Raw genomic sequence first — 20,213 nt, forward strand, 5'->3', positions numbered from 1 at the left:
CAATGACATTTTGAGATGGAGGTCTGTTTTTCTCGATCTTGGTACTTTTTGTAGTAGCTAATTCTTCTTGTATACACAATTTTACTGACAATAAACAGTCTTAGATCATTATTCTCATGAGCAGGATGCTAGCTTAGTCGTCCTTTTGCACGTCTTCATTAACTCTTTAGGAAGCATCTGCCCCTGATAATTTGATAAACGATCCAAGAAATTTGTAATGATTGTTGTAGGATCAGGATTTATCATTGTGTATTATCACTTTTCAACAGTTGTATTTCCTATCAAAATGGCTTATGGACTGTTTCCTAAGACGCAATCATGATTCCATTTCAAAAGCTCCTCTTTACCAGCAGCACAAACTAAAAATATAAGCTAAGTGAAAAGCAGATCAGCAACATAAAAAATGCTGAAATATGATAGCTCAAGAGACAAAAAAATAAAAAGATTAAGCAGAATATCTGACACTTAGAGACATCGGCCAATTTTAATATGGATTAGACAATTAATCAGCGACAAAATCAATAGTTGAGTTTATCTTCATAGTGACCCTATATTCCTGTCAGAGGTTGTCGCATAACTTGAATCTATAACCTCCTTAACAGCTTTACTCGTCTCAGTTCAAAATTACACTACTGATATCTCGAAATTCAAACTATATCACATAAATTGACACAAAACGAGTATATTCAATCCGACCGTGTATTTCTGTCAGAGTGTAGGTCGAATTGATAATCGATCTGTCCATTTATAGGTCGGATCGATAATTGATCTGTCGGATTGTTAATCGATCTGTTCATATATAGGTTAAATCGATAATCGATTTGTCGAATCGACAATCATTTGTCGGATCGATTCTGCTCCACCCCCCAGAAAATAAATAATAAATAAATAAATAAATAAATTATTAACTATTTAATTAAAAAAAAGACTTGAAAAGTCATTTAACAAAGAATCCCAAAATTATAAACAACTTTTAATAAATGATAATCAGGATTATTATATTATAGCATAATAATAAGTTCAAATCAGAAATAATTTTTGTTACAAAAAAAAACCTTAACAATATGATTGGGATCAACAACATTAGCTTTGATGGCAAATAAATCAGCAGTCAAATGCAGCCCCTTCTTAACCAAGTAATCATGCACATACTTGTCAAACCTGAAAATTTCCAATAGAGAATCATAAATTATTTTATTATGTGGCGTAATTGAAATTTCGAGATTTAAACTTAGACATAAAAATTTAAGTTTTACGAAATAAAATTTACATAATTAATAAATTTAAGTATTTAAAAGCTAGATAAAATATTTCAATGAAAAAATAATTTAATTCACTCTCAAAGTTGTGCCGTGCCACGTAATTTGAAATGGAGAAAGTGAAACGATTATTATTAAAATTGGCCCTTGTGTTATTTTAAATTGGTCAATTTTATCATTAATTAGATTTTTATGTCTATTCATTGCCTTGAAATTAATGAATTGTGTCATATTTGATCCTATCATTAATTGAGGTCTTATCCGAATAAGTGGACTTTTAAGTGTCCAAATTATTTTGGGAAAAAGTAGTTACTCCTATTTACTCTTTAAAATTAGATTAAAATTTAATATTATCTCATTACAATGATAATAATAATAACATATATTTAGTGTAATTTTATAGATGGAGTCTGAGAAGAGTAATGTATACTTTATCTTATTTCTTGGTCAAAAATTGAGGAATTAAGATATTTTGGTCACTTATAAATAAATAACATAACATAAAATGATCTTTTCAAATCTCCTTTGAGTAAATATTAAGATCTTTCATAAAAAAGACATAAAATTAAAGAAATTGTAAGTGACCTAAAATATCAATGCACACACAAAACAATTGAACAAGTTTTAATCCTATTCATTTATAAATCCGGCCCAATTTAATCCTTTCAAATGTAACCCAATTTTTTTCTTAAAGACCCCCTACTAAGACTATTTATTCCACTTGTTTCAATCAAAATATATACATTTTCCCTACTTTTACAACTTAAAAATAGCTATCGAAGCAAAAAAATTCTCAAAAAAAAAAAAAATCAAGATAAAGCTTGTTTTTATGTAAGTTTCTTTGATTAAAAAGAACATTTAAGCCTATGAGAACATAAAAAGAGAAAGGAATGCATATCACTAAAGAACCATACAACTATTAGAGTTAAAAATAAAAAAAACTAAAATCATGAGAACAAAAGTAGAAAATAACATTACAAAATTTAATTAGAAAAATACTTTTTTTTAGCAACTTACATCACTTGATTGCTCCACGAACCCATAATAAAAAAGTGAAAGTGAAGAAAAGAAGAAGAGAGCATAGTGGAGAAAGAGGAAAAAAAAAAAAGATAACAAGAAGAGAAAATAAGATTACAATTATATATTGAAGAGAAGTTAGTAGCATGCAAAATCTAAATAAAAGAGAAGATACAATCCAACAAGAAAAATATGACTTGAAAATAATAAGAGCAGATTACAAGTTACAACTAAGATTTTCTCTAAAATTAAACAACTTCATTTATTACTAATTAACTCTAATCACATTTTCTTTTCACACAAAAAAAATAAGAAACTTTCATTCAAAGATATCACTTAAATCAAAAAAGAAGAAAAAAGAAGTGAATTCTACTAAGTATGACTTTTGCATAATTGGACAATTACCTAATTAATTTAAAAAAATCTCTAACACTAGCACTTACCATGCAATATGTTTGGTATTTTAAGCGTGCACTTAAGTTACTAAATTTTTGCTTCAAGCCCATAAACGTTATTGCTTTTTTTGTATTTTTTGCCTTTGAAACATTGTAACCTCATGGGTCTAAGCTTGTTTGATGGTGTGATCACCAAAATGCCGAATCAACAATGATAAAAGTGGGCCAATTAGACTAATGTTTTTATATGGAAGGCTTCGTGCTTAAAGCGCAAGACCTCATCAGATCTAAAAGTATAAGGAAGGTGACTGGCAATCAATCACAACGGCATACAACAAGGAGTTATACAAGTAAAGAAGATCACATCCTCTACATGGACATATCTGATATGAACATGTATGGTTTTGAGCTCGTGTTTGAGAAAAGAAGGATGCCTTGCATGCACGGACATATCAGATATGGACGTATCATATGGTGATGGTGCAATTCCTCAATCAAGAAATCAATTCAAATCCTTGATTGTGAAGAAATCCCTTGGGTTTCCTTATAGAGCAAGAAGCCAAATCAGCTGAAGGCTGTAAAAGAGAAGATTGAAGACCGAAAAACCCACGCAACTTCACGAGAAATTCTTAGTGTGTCAATCTTAGTCTCAATAAAGCTTTGTACTTCTTAGTTTGCAATAGTTACAAAAGAGAAAGATCGAGTCAACTTAGTCATACCATTTGAGGCTCTGTCACAAGATCTGAATCACAAAATAAGCTTCAGAACTTGTTTACTACATTTGTACTCCGGCTCTACTTTGAAAGACTCTAAGGAAATCATTGAAACCCAAGGGGACTGGAAGTAGGCACCACATCGGTGTTCCGAACCACGATAAATCTTTGTTATTTACTTATTTATCTGCTTACAAATTTAATCATAATCTGTTGTGTTCAGTACTCTCTTCTGTAGGGAGTTGACTGTCAAGGTGAATCAGTCGACTCACCCACCCCCACCCCCACCCCCCGGTCACTTGAATTTCAATGAGGCAAATTTCTAATAATTCGTGATACGAATCTTGTTGTGTTGGTCTTTGTTTTTCGAGCTTCAGTAGGGATGGGCTAGTAGGTGATAAGGAACTCAAAAATTAATTGGGCTAACATTCTTTTCCCCTTTACCGATATGGGATCCCCTTCCTCGTTTACTCTCCCTCCTATACACTCTACTATACACTCTACTCTTGAGAAAATCTCTGCAGGAAAAGCAGGCACAGTCCCTTTCCATTTTTATCATTTTGACGGTAAGAAGGGGAGCCTTGAAGCAACTGTAAAGTTGCCTCCGTGGTTTCAGCCATTAATGTTTGCATCAAGACGGCGGCCCACCTACATTGATGGAGAAAGGCCCTTGCCTGGATCCAACAGAAATGCAAGACGCTGCTGCATGCATCAGGCTGCCCTCATCATTTCGACACTAAATCTGTAGATTTGATTGATTACGCTCCTCGCTAATCTAATAACAGCTTATTAACGAACTAAATATAAGCCTAATAATGGACTTGAATACAAGTACCATCAACATATGTTTCTTCAAACACTAAGGATCTTTAAAAACTATTTGGCGTCTAATTTGCGAAAGCTTAACAATCATTAGTATAATGTTACTTCAAGCATGTACGATCAAGGCCGCTAATATGAATACCAAAAGTTGCAGGTGACCTTAACCTTTTACTGAATCACTAATGCCTAAAGCCATCAACGTTATAACCTTATCCTAAATCACTAATTCTTAAAGCCATCAACGTTATGTTCTCTCAGCATTGAAACCTAAACCCTCTATGCCTCATCTCAATGTATTAGCAGCTTAACATTCACCATCAAGACACTGAACTTCAAGGCTGCGTACACATCACCCCTACCTGGACACCACTTCGGGGATTACACCGGGGATGTTGGGGTTGTTGTACACTGCACTTTAACTTGTGCACTATAATGATATTCTCATTCTTCCCACTTGTAGGAGAAGTAACAGGATGATTCTTAAAGAACCATTTATCCTAAATCTCCGTGTTGATTAAAAAAAAAAATGCAACAAAAACGGATATGGCCTCCACTCATGATCGGTACTCATGAGTAAATCTTGGATAACAAAAAAATAAAATTCTTAAAACTATCAAGAAGTAATATGACTCATATTAATAGCAACGAATTTGTAAACTTTCTCAGGATATCACCTTCTTAATTCTACGCCAAGAGGAAGATCTTGTTTTGATAACGGAGTTTGATGTATCGCAGAGCAGGAGCCGGTGGAAGAGCCTAATAGAAAGATTAGCAGAGAATCTGGTATGAGTTTCCCCTATAATAGAGAACTGTTTAATCTTCCTTGAAGGACTAGTAACCGACCAAGATTTCCATACACTAGCAAAAATGAACATTCTTATTATAGGTCAAAAGACGTTCTCGGAAAAGCAATTCTTTTATTCACTTCCGCAATTATTAGATAATCTAGGCTGTAGATACATTCCGTTACGTATCAAGAGATGTATATGTTATTTTATTTCTTGGTCAAAAATTGAGGAATTAAGATTTCTTGGTCACTTATAAATAAATAAATAGCATAAAATGACCTTTTCAAATCTCATTTGAGTAAATATTAAGATCTTTAATAAAAAAGACATAAAATTAAAGAAATTGTAAGTGACCTAAAACATCAATGTACACAAAAAAAATTGAACAAGTTTTAGTCCTATTCATTTATTAATCCGGTCCGATTTAATCCTTTCAAATGTAACCCAATTTTTTTCTTAAAGACCCCTAGTAAGACTTTATTTATTCGACACTCATCTCATATCACTTGTTTCAATCAAAATATATACATTTTCCCTACTTTTACAACTTAAAAATAGCTATCGAAGCAAAAAATATTCTCAAAAAAAATATCAACATAAAGCATGTTTTTATGTAAGTTTCTTTGATTAAAAACAACATTTAAGTCTATGAGAACATAAAAAGAGAAAGGAATGCATATCACTAAAGAATCATACAAGTATTAGAGTTAAAAATTAAAAAATTAAAATCATGAGAACAAAAGGAGAAAACAACATTACAAAATTTAATTAGAAAAATAATATTTTTTTTTTAGCAACTTACATCACTTGATTGCTCCACGAACTCATAACCACTAAAGAAGAATACAAGAAAAGAGAACTAAAAAGTGAAAGTGAAGAAAAGAAGAAGAGAGAATAGTGGAGAAAGAGAAAAAAAAAAAAAAGATAACAAGAACAAAAAATAAGATTACAATTATATATTGAAGAGAAGTTAGTAGCATGCAAAATCTAAATAAAACAGAAGATAGAAATCAACAAGAAAAATTTGACTTGAAAATAATAAGAGCAGATTACAAGTTACAACTAAGATTTTCTCTAAAATTAAACAACTTCATTTATTACTAATTAACTCTAATCACACATTTTTTTCCAAAAAAAAAAAAAAAGAGAGAAACTTTCATTCAAAGATATCACTTAAATCAAAAAATAAGAAGAAAGAAGTGAATTCTATTAAGTATGACTTTTGCATAATTGGACAATTACCTAATTAATTTAAAAAAATCTCTAACACAATCACTTACTATGCAATATGTTTGGTATCTTAAGCGTGCACTTAAGTTACTAAATTTTTTCTTCAAGCCCATAGACCTTATTGTTTTGGGAAAAGGATATGGAGTGACCATTTTTTAAAAAAATTGACACAATTTGAAAAGGTGGACAAATATAACTGTCGGCTAAATTTAATTTCTTTTTTAGCCATTTAGCCCAATTGGGTACATGCAGTCTCTATACTCAATTGATATACTTTTATACCAAATTGATACACTTTTATATTATATTGAAAACACTTTTTAAAAAAGAGAAAGGAAATTCTATGCAAGCACATGCAGTCCCTATATCCAATTGATACTCTTTTATACCACATTAATACACTTTTATACTACATTGATACACTTTTATACTACATTAATATACTTTGATACCGCATTGATACACTTTTATATTAGATTGATATTCTTTTATATCACGTTGATACAATATATATACCATATAAAGACAGCCTTTACAAAGAAAATTTGTGCAAGCATATATAGTAATTCATTATTCATGAATTTGTAACTTCACCTATATTTTTGTGAAAATTTGTGCAAGCATATACAAAATTTATTAAACCCTATACCTTTATTGTCCAAACATTTTTTAATTTTTTTGATTAAAAAGCGAGAGATAGAGAAAAAAAATAAGTCAGTGTCACTGTTAACTCATATGAAAAGAGATAGAATAATTATGGGTGGACTTGTATTTTATGTTATTATTTTCGTGATCGCATCTGAAAAAATAAATGAATGGACAGAGTGGACTTTTTCACAACAAAAAAAATAAATTAACAACATTAAAAGAAAAATTAGTGAAAATCGAACAAAAAAAAGTTAGGAAGAAAGAGAACATAACATGTAAAATAATTGACATTAAAAGTTAAGCAATAAATAAAGAAAAGACAAAAAAAAAAAGAAAAGAAAGAGGTAGTAGCAACAGAAAAGCCTAAATAACTATTTATTGGAATTGCCAAATCAATGACTATATTAGTGGAAATATTTTGAGTGAACTGACATTTGTGTCCTTTCCCCATTGCTTATTTTGTATTTTTTGCCTTTGAAAAATTGTATCCTCATGGGTCTAAGCTTGTTTGATGGTGTGATCACCGAATCAACAATGATAAAAGTGGGCCAATTAGACTAATGTTTTTATATGGAAGGCTTCGTGCTTAAAGCGCAAGACCTCATCAGATCTAAAAGTATAAGGAAGGTGACTGGCAATCAATCACAATGGCATACAACAAGGAGTTATACAAGTAAAGAAGATCACATCCTCTACATGGACATATCTGATGTGAACATGTATGGTTTTGAGCTCGTGTTCGAGAAAAGAAGGATGCCTTGCATGCACGAACATATCTGATATGGACGTATCATATGGTGATGGTGCAATTCCTCAATCAAGGAATCAATTCAAATCCTTGATTGAGAAAAAATATCTTGGGTTTCCTTATAGACCAAGAAGCCAAATCAGCTGAACGCTGTAAAAGAGAAGATTGAAGACCGAAGGATATTGTTTTGATAACGGAGTTTGCTGTATCGCAGAGCAGGAGCCGGTGGAAGAGCCTAACAGGAACTGTTTATTAGAGAACTGTTTAATCGTCCTTAAAGGACTAGTAGCCGACCAAGATTTCCATACACTAGCAAAAATGGACACTCTTATAGTAGGTCAAAAGACGGTCTCGGACAAGCAATTCTTTTATTCACTTCCACAATTATTAAATAATCTAGGCTGTAGATACATTCCGTTACGTATCGAGAGATCTTCTATACACCAAACAAAACCTCAACTTAGGGGAAATATTTCATATCCTCAAAGCTGGACAGAAACGAGGCTGTAACCTACTCCATATAAGTACTTGGTGTTCAGGATCGGAGATACAACGTTAAACTGAAATTCATTTAGTGTTGGTAATTGCAATACCCATACAAGAATGAGTATACAACTGATTCCTCCATCAAAGAAGCTTTTCTTGCAGAATTTAGTTACGATGTTAAAGCATGTTAAGTCAACATATACAAGTAGTACTTAAATGAGCTTACATGTGTTATCAAGACCAAAGACGAGACATTCTGAAACATAAAGGTAAGTTATTTGAAATCAATACAAACGAACCTGCTTCAGAAGGATCTGGCATTGGAAACATGGCGTTTAGCTCCATCTCCACAGTTTGTTCAAAGTAAATACCATGTCCCGCTCCCTCATCCTGGAAACAATTAAATATTGTCAGTTATGTCACAACTTAAAATAAACAAAATTTTGTCGTCTCGGAAATGTAAGCATACTCTGGCCTCCCTCTGTTGACGCATACTAGGAATCTGCTCCATCAAGCGGCTGTATGACACATGAAAATCAAAACGAGTTATATAGCTTCTCATCCGAACTTCAACAACCAAATTGATGCTTTCACTAATGCAATATCATAGAAATAACTAGTTATCCAAGGAAATTAACACAACGAATAGGATAAATTCAATTTTACAGTCATAACTGTGTCGGACAAAAGCTAATGGAAACATTATTTTGTTCAGAACAAAGCAGCATAATATAACATTAAGTTAAGTTAAAAAGGAAACACTATAAAATACATCAAGATGTTACCTAGAATTGGTAACAAAATTCGATGTCACTTCGCCCTCATCCGTCCTTGAATGACATTACTCTTGCAATCTCTCAGGACGAAATGCCGGCACCACGGGAAGATTTATAAGTTAAATTTAGCTTCTTTCTTTTTTCAATTGAGACTGCTATAATATAAATGAATGAGTTTTAAAAAAAAAATCTCAGGCTGCACAAACTATGGACAATGTGGTACCTCAAGTCCCATATGCTATGCCAGTTAGCTCTCTTACTATGCATCGTTTGGTCCTTATTTTATAAATTACAATGTCTCCATTATGATGTCACTCTTTTGTCACAAATATAGGCACATAACATATCACCTACGGTGCCGGCCTTTAGACCTGAGAGATCGCAAGACCAATGCCCTATCGATCAAATTGTGGAGATGGAACCAAATCCTCGTGCCCTTAAAAAGATTAAGCTTACGGTGCTAGAACCTTCAGAAGCAGGTTCGTTGTATTGGTTTCAAATACGTTGCGTTCATATTTTAGAATCTTTTATCTTTGATCTTGATAACACATGTGAGCTCACCTAAGAAGTTTGTGCTCTTATACATCGACTTATCATGCATTTCGAACCAGAATACCAATGTCAATTTTTGTTAGTTTCTGAAAATGTCATGACTGTGTGGATGATCTGTTTGTCAATTATATGCTGTTCAAGGACAATTAAATAGTTCTCCATTGTAATGTAAACTCATATTAGATTCTTTGTTGATGATCGTTATCAGTTGTTCCGACGTCTCCAGCTCTGGGATGCAACAAACTCCCTAGTCTATTCAATATCTCGCGATTTTCCGATCTTCCTCTTGGCATAGCATTAAGAAGGTGATAAGTTTGAGAAAGATCATAATTCGTTAGCTGTTAAACCATATATGTAGGCTATGTGCGTCATGAACTAAGACAGATGAATTTCTTTTACTTAATCTTGATGGTACTACCATCAATATATTGTTGCTTCAAATTAAGTAAAAGAAATTCATCTGTCTTAGTTCATGACACATATAGCCTACATATAAGGTTTAACCACTAACGAAATATGATCTTTCTCAAACTTATGACCTTGTTAATGCCATGCCAAGAGGAAGATCGGAAAATCGCGAGATATTGATTAGACTAGGGAGTTTGTTGCATCCCAGAGCTGGAGACGATAGAACAACTGATAACAATCATCAACAAAGAATCTAATATGAGTTTCCGTTACAACAGAGAACTATTTAACTGTCCATAAAAAACTTATAATTGACAAACAGATCATCCATACAGCCATAACATTTTCATACACTAACAGAAATTGACATTAGTATTCTGGTTCAAAAATGCAAGTTAAGTTGACATATAAGATTGTAAAATTCTTAGGTGAGCTCACATGTGTTATCAAGATCAAAGACAAAGATTATGAAACATAAACGCAAAGTATTTGAAACCAATACAACGAACCTACTTCCGAAGGTTCTAACACTATAAGCTTAATCTTTTAAAGGGCACGGGGATTTGGTTCCATCTCCACAATTTGATCGATAGGGCATTGCTCTTGCGATCTCTCAAGACTAAAGGCCGGCACCTTAGGTGATATATCATGCCTATAATTAGGACAAAAGAGTGACATCATAATGGAGACATTGTAATCTATTAAATATGGACCAAATGATGCATAATAAGTGAGATAACTGGCACAACATATGGGACTTGAGGTACCACATTGTCCATACTTTGTGCAGACTGAGAATTTCAAAAAAATCATTCATTTAGATTATAGTAATCTCAAAAAATTAAAAAAATAAGAAGCTAAATTTAACTTATAGAAGTCTAGAAAACACCTTAGCATAGGGCTCTTCGGCATGCTCGACCCAATTCAAATTGAACATACTGAAGAACTCATACCACCAATCTTCTAGGAATACCTCCTGAGATTCGACAACCGAAAGAAATTGCAGAATTAAATAATTGTACATTAGCACAACACCACAAAAAAAATGATTAGCTACTATGTTTTGAACATCCTTCCAAAATAAAGATTAGCAATTAATGCAAATTTAGAAACACATATCAATCATTCCATTCAATCTCTTTTCTATGGGCAGTCTTTTCTTTTATACCGTTTAAAAAATAATAATAAGAACAAGAACAACAAAATTCTATATCTAAATTTTTTAATAATATTTTCATTTTAATGATATGGTAATATAAGAATTGACATGGCATGTTGAAACCTACTACTATATATCAAGGATACTTTTAGTATGTTAACACTCCTTTTATTCTATGTAAACTTTCCTTATTAGTTTGCCCTCATCAAAATGAGTCAATTATATATTTCAGAATAATTTAACTTTAAAATTCTCATTTTACTATAATAATTTATAGTCACATGTCTAAAGTTTATTTTAGCCGTCATGTTTCAAAAACTTCCTTTATTTCTTAATATCACTCCCTATGACACATAGATTTTAAATAAAGAATCAATAAATTTGTGGTGAAAGACTTCCTTTTTTCCTTAAACGCACGACATTTGAAACCAATACAAACAAACCTACTTTAGAAGAATCTGGCATCGGAAGCATAGCTGTAGTAGGAGCATCGGAGTTTGATTCCATTAGTGTAGTTTGTTCAGTGTAAATACCAAGTCCCTCTCCTTCATCCTGGAAGGAATAAAACCAACAGTTATGTCGAAACTTTAAAAAAAAATGTTGTTGTCTCGGAAATGTAAACACATTCGCTGGCCTCCCACTATTGAGGCATATATGGAATCAATATCGTCGGATGGCTGTATGACACATGAACATTAAAAAGAGTTTGAAATCCAGAGATTCGAGAACTTCAACAATCAAATCGATGCTTTCACTATGTAATATCTAAGTAATAACTAATTATCAATATGCAATATAAGTAATAACTATTATAATTAGAAAAGGAAAAAAAAAAGCAACTTCGTGGACTATATTTATTTGATCTTGCCAGCATAGAGACGATAGTCATGGACAAACAAGCAAGACAACTTCTTTTTTGGACCAAGAAGACCGATAACAAACACGTATTGTCTTTCATATTGTTTTGGAACATACACGGCTGCCTATTCCATTGATGTGTAATACTAAAAGGAGTAGGTGTTCAACTAGTTAGTAGCATATTGCTGAGTTAGCTGTATAACTTGTTAGAGGTTGTTAGACAATGATTAGTTAGTGGAAATGAGATGTCAAATAGAGTGTTCTAGAACAATGGTAGTTATTAGATATTTTGGTGTCTATATAAGGCACAACAATCAGATTGTAACACAAGTTGAAAAAAGGCAGCTATAATTTTGATATTTCTTCTCTTCTTATCTCCATCAATGGAGTCTTAGCAAGTATTTTCACATGGTATCAAAGGCATGAGTTCAATAATAAGTGTTTTTGATCAACACTAAGTGGTTTTCGATCACTTTTCACTAAGTTTTCTACGCATTTTGAATCACTAAGTTCAGTTTTTTTTGTTTTGCAATTCCAATTTACATTGTAGATACATTCTATCAATCATGGCGCCTAAAATAGATCAAAGTGATCCACTTTTCATTGGTGCATCTGAGAGCTCCAGTGCTGTACTTGTTTTAATCAAGTTAACTGGTTCAGAAAATTATAGCTTATGGAGTCGATCGATGAGTATTGCTCTCTTAGGGAAGAGGAAGTTTGGATTTTTCACAGGTGCCTACAACAAGGAATCATATAGATAGGAACTTCATGAGCAGTGGGAAACATGTAATGCAATTGTACTTTCCTAGATCATGAACACTGTGAGTGAAAGATATGGCATTATTTATGCCACGAATGATTGTGCTGTTTGGGAGGATTTGAAGGAAAAGTATGACAAGGTCAATCGTATGCGTATATACCAATGGCATCGTGATATTAATCTGCACTCTCAAGGTACAAATTCTATCTCAGCCTATTTTACAAAATTGAAGAATCTATGGAGTAAGTATGATGTACTAGTGCCAAATCCTAGTTGTGCTTTGCCTACGTCTAGAGAGTACTCAGATCTTATGTGTCAACTTAGACTTTTATAGTTTTTAAGTGGCCGAGTCCTATGACCAAGCTAGAAGACACATATTGCTCAAAGGAGTGACTCCTACTCTTAATCAAGTGTATGCTATGCTTATAGAGGATGATCCAACATTCAGCATATATGATGACTGTGAATGATAGATCAGAACCACTTGCTATGCAAGTGAATCGAAATTATGTTTTTAAACAAAGTAACTCTAACTATAGAGGCAGAAAGTATGATTATTGTCATCCATTGGGTCAGACCAAGGAAACTTGATATAAATTGGTAGGGTATCCAAATGACTGGAAGAACAAGAAGAAACAAGGCTACAACTCTAATTTAAGATCACAGTATATTAGCGGTAACAACCTATCCGCAAACAATGGTGGTAACAACTTTGCCAACACTGGTCATAGGTCTATATCTCAGGCTTCAGCTATGTTAGTTGGTCAAGTTGATGCTGATAGTTCTAGTCATGAAGTAACTCACACACCAAAGGCCAAGCCTCACACACTCACTGAGGAAGAGTATACTCAAATTATAACTATGTTGAACAAAGACACAACAGACATGAAACAAGTCAATACGACAGGTTTTGTTTCTTGTCCAAAGAATATTCTGACAGTTGGATTGTAGAGTCAGGTGCTACATATCATGTGTCTTCACATAGACACTTATTCAAATAAGGTACTATATTAGACCCCAAGCATGTGGATAATTTGCACCTTCCAATAGGTGATGAAGTGAAAATCTCACACACAGGAGAAGCCCACATTTTTGCAGATGATGAGATCAAAGATGTTCTACATGCTCCAGACTTCAAATTCAATTTGTTTTTTGTTGCCAAGATAACCAAGGAACTTTCATGTTTTGTATCCTTTTATCCTGATTTTTGTATATTTCAAGACCTCTTCAATGACAAGGTAAAGGGGATTGGTAGAAAAAAGGGTGGACTATATGTTCTTAAAGGTGGTTGGACAAGAGTACTAATCAATCAAGATCAGAAGCTAGCAGATTCATTGCAAGTCTCCACTTCCAATTGCAGCTTATGACACCAAAGGATTGGACACCCTGCTGCTCAGGTTCTCAAGTGTTTAGACATTATGATGAACCCTAGTAATGTAAATGTGTTGAATAAATGTTCTGTTTCCACTAGCTAAACAGACAAGGTTGTCATTCCCATTAAGTACTACTAGATGGTCTACATGTTTTGAACTTGTACACATGGATTTATGGGGTCCATATAAATCTTCTAATTTTGAAAACAAGTACTATTTCTTGACTATGGTAGATGACCATAGTAGATACACTTAAGTGCACCTGTTGCAACTAAAGTCTGAGGCCATAGTGGCCATTAAGACATTTTTTTCCATGATTAAGACTCAGTTTGGCATAATGGTCAAAATCATTAGATCTAATAATGACACTAAATTTATCAACTCTCAGTGTAAGACATTGTTCCAGTCCCTGGGCATACTACATCAGACCAGCTATCCTCACACTCCTCAACAGAATGGAGTTGTGAAGAGGAAGCACATACACATATTAAACATAGCTAGATCACTTAAGTTTCAGTTTCATTTGCCCATTAAGTATTGGGGAATATGTGTAAAGGTTGCAGTATATCTAATGAACAAGTTGCCATCTTCCATTCGAAGTGGTAAGAGCCCATTTCAGTTGATGTTTTCCAAGGATCCCAAGTTATCACATCTCAGGGTATTTGGATGTTTATGCTATGTCACTATTCTCCCAAGAGGTGATAAGTTCACAGAAAGGGCAAAACCTACAGTCTTGGAGGGATATTCTGAATCTCAGAAGGGGTATTTACTGCTGGATATCACCTCAAAGAAACTATCAGTCAGTAGAGATGTTGTGATTCACGAAGATGCATTTCTTTTTGCTTCCTCACCAGCACAAAATACACAAGCTTCCTCATCTGTAAAAAATGTTATTGAATTTTTGTTGATCCCCACAGATGAAGAAATACTTTATGAAACAAATACTGAGAGTGTTATTGAAGTAGATCCAGTTGAAGATGGTGGAATTTCTGATGCTGCAGTCCCTGGTACAGCTTCCCCTGGCACCAACCATGAAGAAACATGTCAAGATGAATGCTCCCTGCCTCAACCCTCTTCCAGTAGACAAATAAGAACAAGAAAACCACCAGTTTGGATTCATTATTATGTTGATACTTACAGAAACTAGAGATGCAAACATCTATTAGCCAACAACTTATCTTACAAAAATCTGAGTCCTAATTATCAGTGCTATTTAACCAAATTCTCCACCTTGATTGAACCTCAGCACTATAAGCAAGCCATAAAAGATGAAAGATGGGTGGAAGCTATGAAGTCAGAGATTCAAGCCTTGGAAGTTAACAACACATAGATCATTGTTGATCTACCTAAAGGGAAGAATACTGTTAGTTCCAAGTGGATTTAAAAAATCAAATATCTAGAAAATGGTGATGTGGAGAGGTTCAAAGTAAGGTTAGTAGCCAAAGGCTATATCCAACAGGAGGGGTTAGATTATAATAAAACCTTTTTACTAGTGGCTAAGATGGTGACCGTTAGGTATGTGATTTCAATAGCTGTATCTAAGGTTGGAATCTTTATCAAATGGATATGCATAATGCATTCCTCCAAGGGGATCTTAAGGAGGAAGTCTACATGGAAATGCCAGAAGGATTTAGAAGACACGGGGAGCACAAGGTATGTAAGTTGATCAAATCCTAGTATGGTCTTAAGCAGGACTCCAGGCAGTGGAATCTTAAGCTCACTTATGCCTTACTTGATGCTAGTTTTACCCAAAGTGCACATGATTATTCCCTATTCACTCTAAATCAAGGTAATGATACTATTATAGTTCTTGTTTATGTTGATGATTTTCTAATCACTGGAAGCAGTGCCTCTTTGATCAATGCTACCAAAATCAAATTGCATCAGCAATTTAAGATGAAGGACTTGGGGGATCTCAAGTATTTTTTGGGCATTGAAGTTTTAAGATCAACATTAGGGATCATTCTGAACCAAAGGAAGTATATTCTAGAGTTAATTGCTAAAACATGTCTTAGTGGTGCTAAGCCTGCTATTACTCCCTTAGATTCTAATGCCAGGATCACCTCCATTAAGTATGATCAAACCACAGGTGCACAAGGTGATGAACTGTTGTCTGACATTTCCTCTTACCAAAGACTAGTTGGTAAGCTTATGTATGCCACTATTACAAGTCCAGACATTAACTTTGCTGTCCAGACTCTTAGCAAATTCATGCAACATCCCAAGAATTCTCACTGGGAAGCAGCTACTAAGGTAGTCAGGTACCTTAAAAATTCTGTTGGCCAAGGTGTCTGGTTAAAGGCTGGACCTGTTAATACTTTGACTTGTTGATGTGACTCTGATTGGGCTGCTTGTCCAAACACCAGAAGATCAGTTATTGGTTATGAAATTCACTTTGGTGAATCACTCATATAATGGAGGTACAAGAAGCAACACACTGTTTCCAGGAGTTCTGCTGAAGCTGAGTACAGAAGCATGGCTTCAGCAGTTTCAGAACTTACTTGGTTGGTTGGGTTATTTCAGGAACTTAAGGTCACTGTCACTCTCCCCATTTCATTTTATAGTGACAGTAATTCAGCCATCCAGTTGGCCAACAACCCTGTGTTCCATGAGAGAACCAAACACATTAAGATTGACAGTCATTTCATTAGGGATAAAACCAATGATGGCTTGATTAAGGCTCTATATATTCAGTCTCATGATCAACTTGATGATCTGCTTACCAAGGGCCTAAGTCTTTCTCAAGATGATCACTTACTTAGCAAGCTTGATGTGCTAAACATTTTGCGCCCTGCAGCTTGAGGGGGAGTGTTTTGGAACAGACACGGCTACTTGTTCCATTGATATGTAATACTGATAGTAGTAGGTGTTCAAATAGTTAGTAGCATATTTTTGAGTCAGCTGTATAAGTTGTTAGAGGTTGTTAGAGAATGATTAGTTTGTGGCAATGATCTGTCAAATAGAGTGTTCTAGAACAAAGGTAGTTATTAGATATTTTGTTGCCTATATAAGGCACAGTAATGAGATTGTAACACAAGTTGGAAAAAGGCAGTTATAATTTTGATATTTCTTCTCTTCTTAGCTCCATCAATGGAGTCGTAGCAAGTATTTTCACACATAAACTTCTTATCTTGAAAATAAGCAGTAGCAAAAACGCCCTTGATATTCGTCTCCATTGTCCTTAGCTTAGTTACAACATGGAACCTCAGTAATCACAGTTTCACTTTAAGTCATCCCGATAGCCTATTATCCCCATATTCCTCCACAATCATAGAGTTCCAAAACATATCTATCATAGGGTCTATGTTGCTCAGAATCTTCCAAAAATGTCATTGGGTGCGTGTCGGATCCTTCAAAAGTAGTGCATTTTTGAAGGATCCGACATCGGTACAACCACAATTTTTGAGAGTCCGAGCAACTTAGCATAGGGTTAATCAACCCCTAATTTTGCGTTACTTTCATAGCCCTAAACTCTATTCTACTATGATTTATATATACTTTGGATGGAGAGGAAGTTCATCAGCTGATGGCACCATGTTACTAGTCTTACCACCCTTTTGTCCTAGCCGTGTCACTTAAATATACCCTCTGCTATGTCATCATATAATCTTGAATTTATGCCATTATCGGTAAGCATTGTACAATTATCTGTTTAATCATGCAGAAGGAATGAACTATTCAACGCATGGTTATTTAGTTGCCATTTCTATCAAATACTCAAATCAGACAAGAAGTAGCATTCGTTTTACTGTTTCTTGAAATGAACGAAACGGATCATATGAGACTTTTGTCATGTCAATCATCAGCAAACAGAAACCCAATGAGCAAAGTCGATGGTCAAAAAGTGCATATTTTAAGCATCAGCTTAAGATTCAATTTCAGCTCCTAATAACCACAGTTCTTCACCTACTTATAGGAGAAAACTAAGTGTATATGCACATCGATGGCTCACTCTCTTTTTTTTCCGATAATTGTGGAGTTTGGGCTAGCTTTCACGTACCTCGATTAAATCCATGGGATACCTCCCACCTCCCACTAGCAATAGATATTAGGTGACTCTGTCCACCAGGACAGATGGGAAGAATTAGCTTCTTGTGGTGCGAAGGTATTTGCCCGGAAAGTGGTATATCTATGATGCGATACCACAGTTTATAGTAATTATTGCAGGCACTCGTATAATAACTTGACAAACCTGAAGCACCTGTAAAAAATGAAAAGAAGCACATTAAAATTCTCAGTATAGCAGTAAGATCTTTTAATTTTTTTGGAAGAATTACACAACGAGAATGAAACAGTTCATTCAAATTGTTGTGCGTAATTTAAATTTGGTAAACAACAAATATGGAGGAACATATTTTTTCCCTGGTCGGATACAATGGTATTTTTAACTAATCCACCCTTATGTTGGCAAGGGATGACGTAGACCATAATATAAGCATGAAAACAGTGTGCCACAAGATATGTTTAAATGTATATTATTTCTTATAGGATTTTGTAGAAAGTAATCAGAAAGCATGATAGGGAAAGTACTGGGTGCAGATGAACCCAGGGCCACAACACTATACCTGCCTCTTATGGAAAGACACACTTTGTATTCGAACAACCTTGCCCAACAACCACCCATTCATTAGAAAATAAAATGAGATTTGAGCCTTTATTGTTTATGCATTTATGATGATTTGTTGAATTGAAAACTGTAAAAAAAAAAAAAAAGGTTTCTATTTTATTATATATTTATATCTTTAATTTATGCTCTACCCTATGATGATTTTAAGGGAAAAGAGAAAGGAAATCGCAAATAGAATATTTCTATTTAGTTTATAACATTCTCGAATACAACAGCCTCTGGTATTAACTTGCGGAAATTGGAATGTTCGAGGTAGAATTGTTTTAGACTACTTACAAAGATAGGGTAGTTTAAAATATATTCAATTTATAGGTAGCTACTTGAAGGATATAGAAACCGATCAATGTAAAGGGAAACGAATTTCAGACATGTTATGATGGCAAGATTTTTTATACAATCTTAGGAGAATCACACCCCGAAATCTAGCTATTAAGGTGGGAGAGCTCATGGTTATATAAGCCCAACATCCATTCCCTATATAACTAATGTGGGAATTTTAGCAATAGGATCATAATAAACCACCACACTCCGCATCTGTCGTCCTTAACGGTTCCACTCGTGGTATTTTTCACTTTATTTGTGTACGTAGCTCTTTCCCAAATAGCCCTTTTTGAGTGAGGTGCCAGGCGCCTTGACGGTTGTGCTCTAGACATTGCTAGCTCTGGCCGAATAGTGCCACACCAGTTTCACCATCCAAGGCATGGTGTGCATGGAGGGTGATGGGTGGCTCTGATACCATTGATACAAACTTAGGAGAGCCACACTGCAAAAGTTAGCTATTAAGGTGGGAAAGCGCATGGTTATATAAAACCCACATCAGTTCCCTATATAACCGATGTGGGACTTTTGTAACAGGACTATAACAACGAAAAGCAATCCACGCAAGGATTTTTTGCTTTATGAGCGAAACAATGCGCTTCAGATGAAGACACACAAAAAATCCTTACCATAACTTAATTATAGCATTAAATTCATACATGTATTGTTCTTATTTTATTTTCCATAACTTGTGCGTTTTACTTAATTGTGTACTTTATATTCTATATTATGAAAATTATAAGGAAAAGAGAAAGGAAGTCACAAATGGAATGTTTCTATTTAATTTATACCATTCTCCAGCACTATTTGTACTAGGTCGGGACCCCCTAGTAATAACTTGTTGAAATTGGAATGGCCTAGATAAAAAGGTTATAGACTACTTGCAAAGACAAAGTTGTCTAAAATATGTTTGTTTTATACCAAGCTATTTGCACAAGAGATCAAAGTAAATAACAACTTTCGGACATGTTATGATGGCAAGATCAGCTAAGACACATAGTACTATTAAGGATCAGGGTTTTGCTGTTTAAAACGATAAATCAAGCCAAGGGAGGAGTTATCCCTTCATGAGCGAAGCAACGAAGCTTAGAGAAGTGTGCGTGCGCTCCAATGATAAATGGTTATATTTGGCTTAACTATGACGAGTTGGATTGATATTAGCTTTAGTGTAGCATTAACTTCATATATATATATATATATTAGCTACTTTTTTTTTTGTTTTGCATAACTCGTGTGCTTTAGTTCACCAAAGCATGCGCTTTAGCTCTCACTTTTT

The sequence above is a fragment of the Capsicum annuum genome, chromosome 4 (assembly GCF_002878395.1).
Source record: "Capsicum annuum cultivar UCD-10X-F1 chromosome 4, UCD10Xv1.1, whole genome shotgun sequence".
Lineage (NCBI taxonomy): Eukaryota > Viridiplantae > Streptophyta > Magnoliopsida > Solanales > Solanaceae > Capsicum > Capsicum annuum.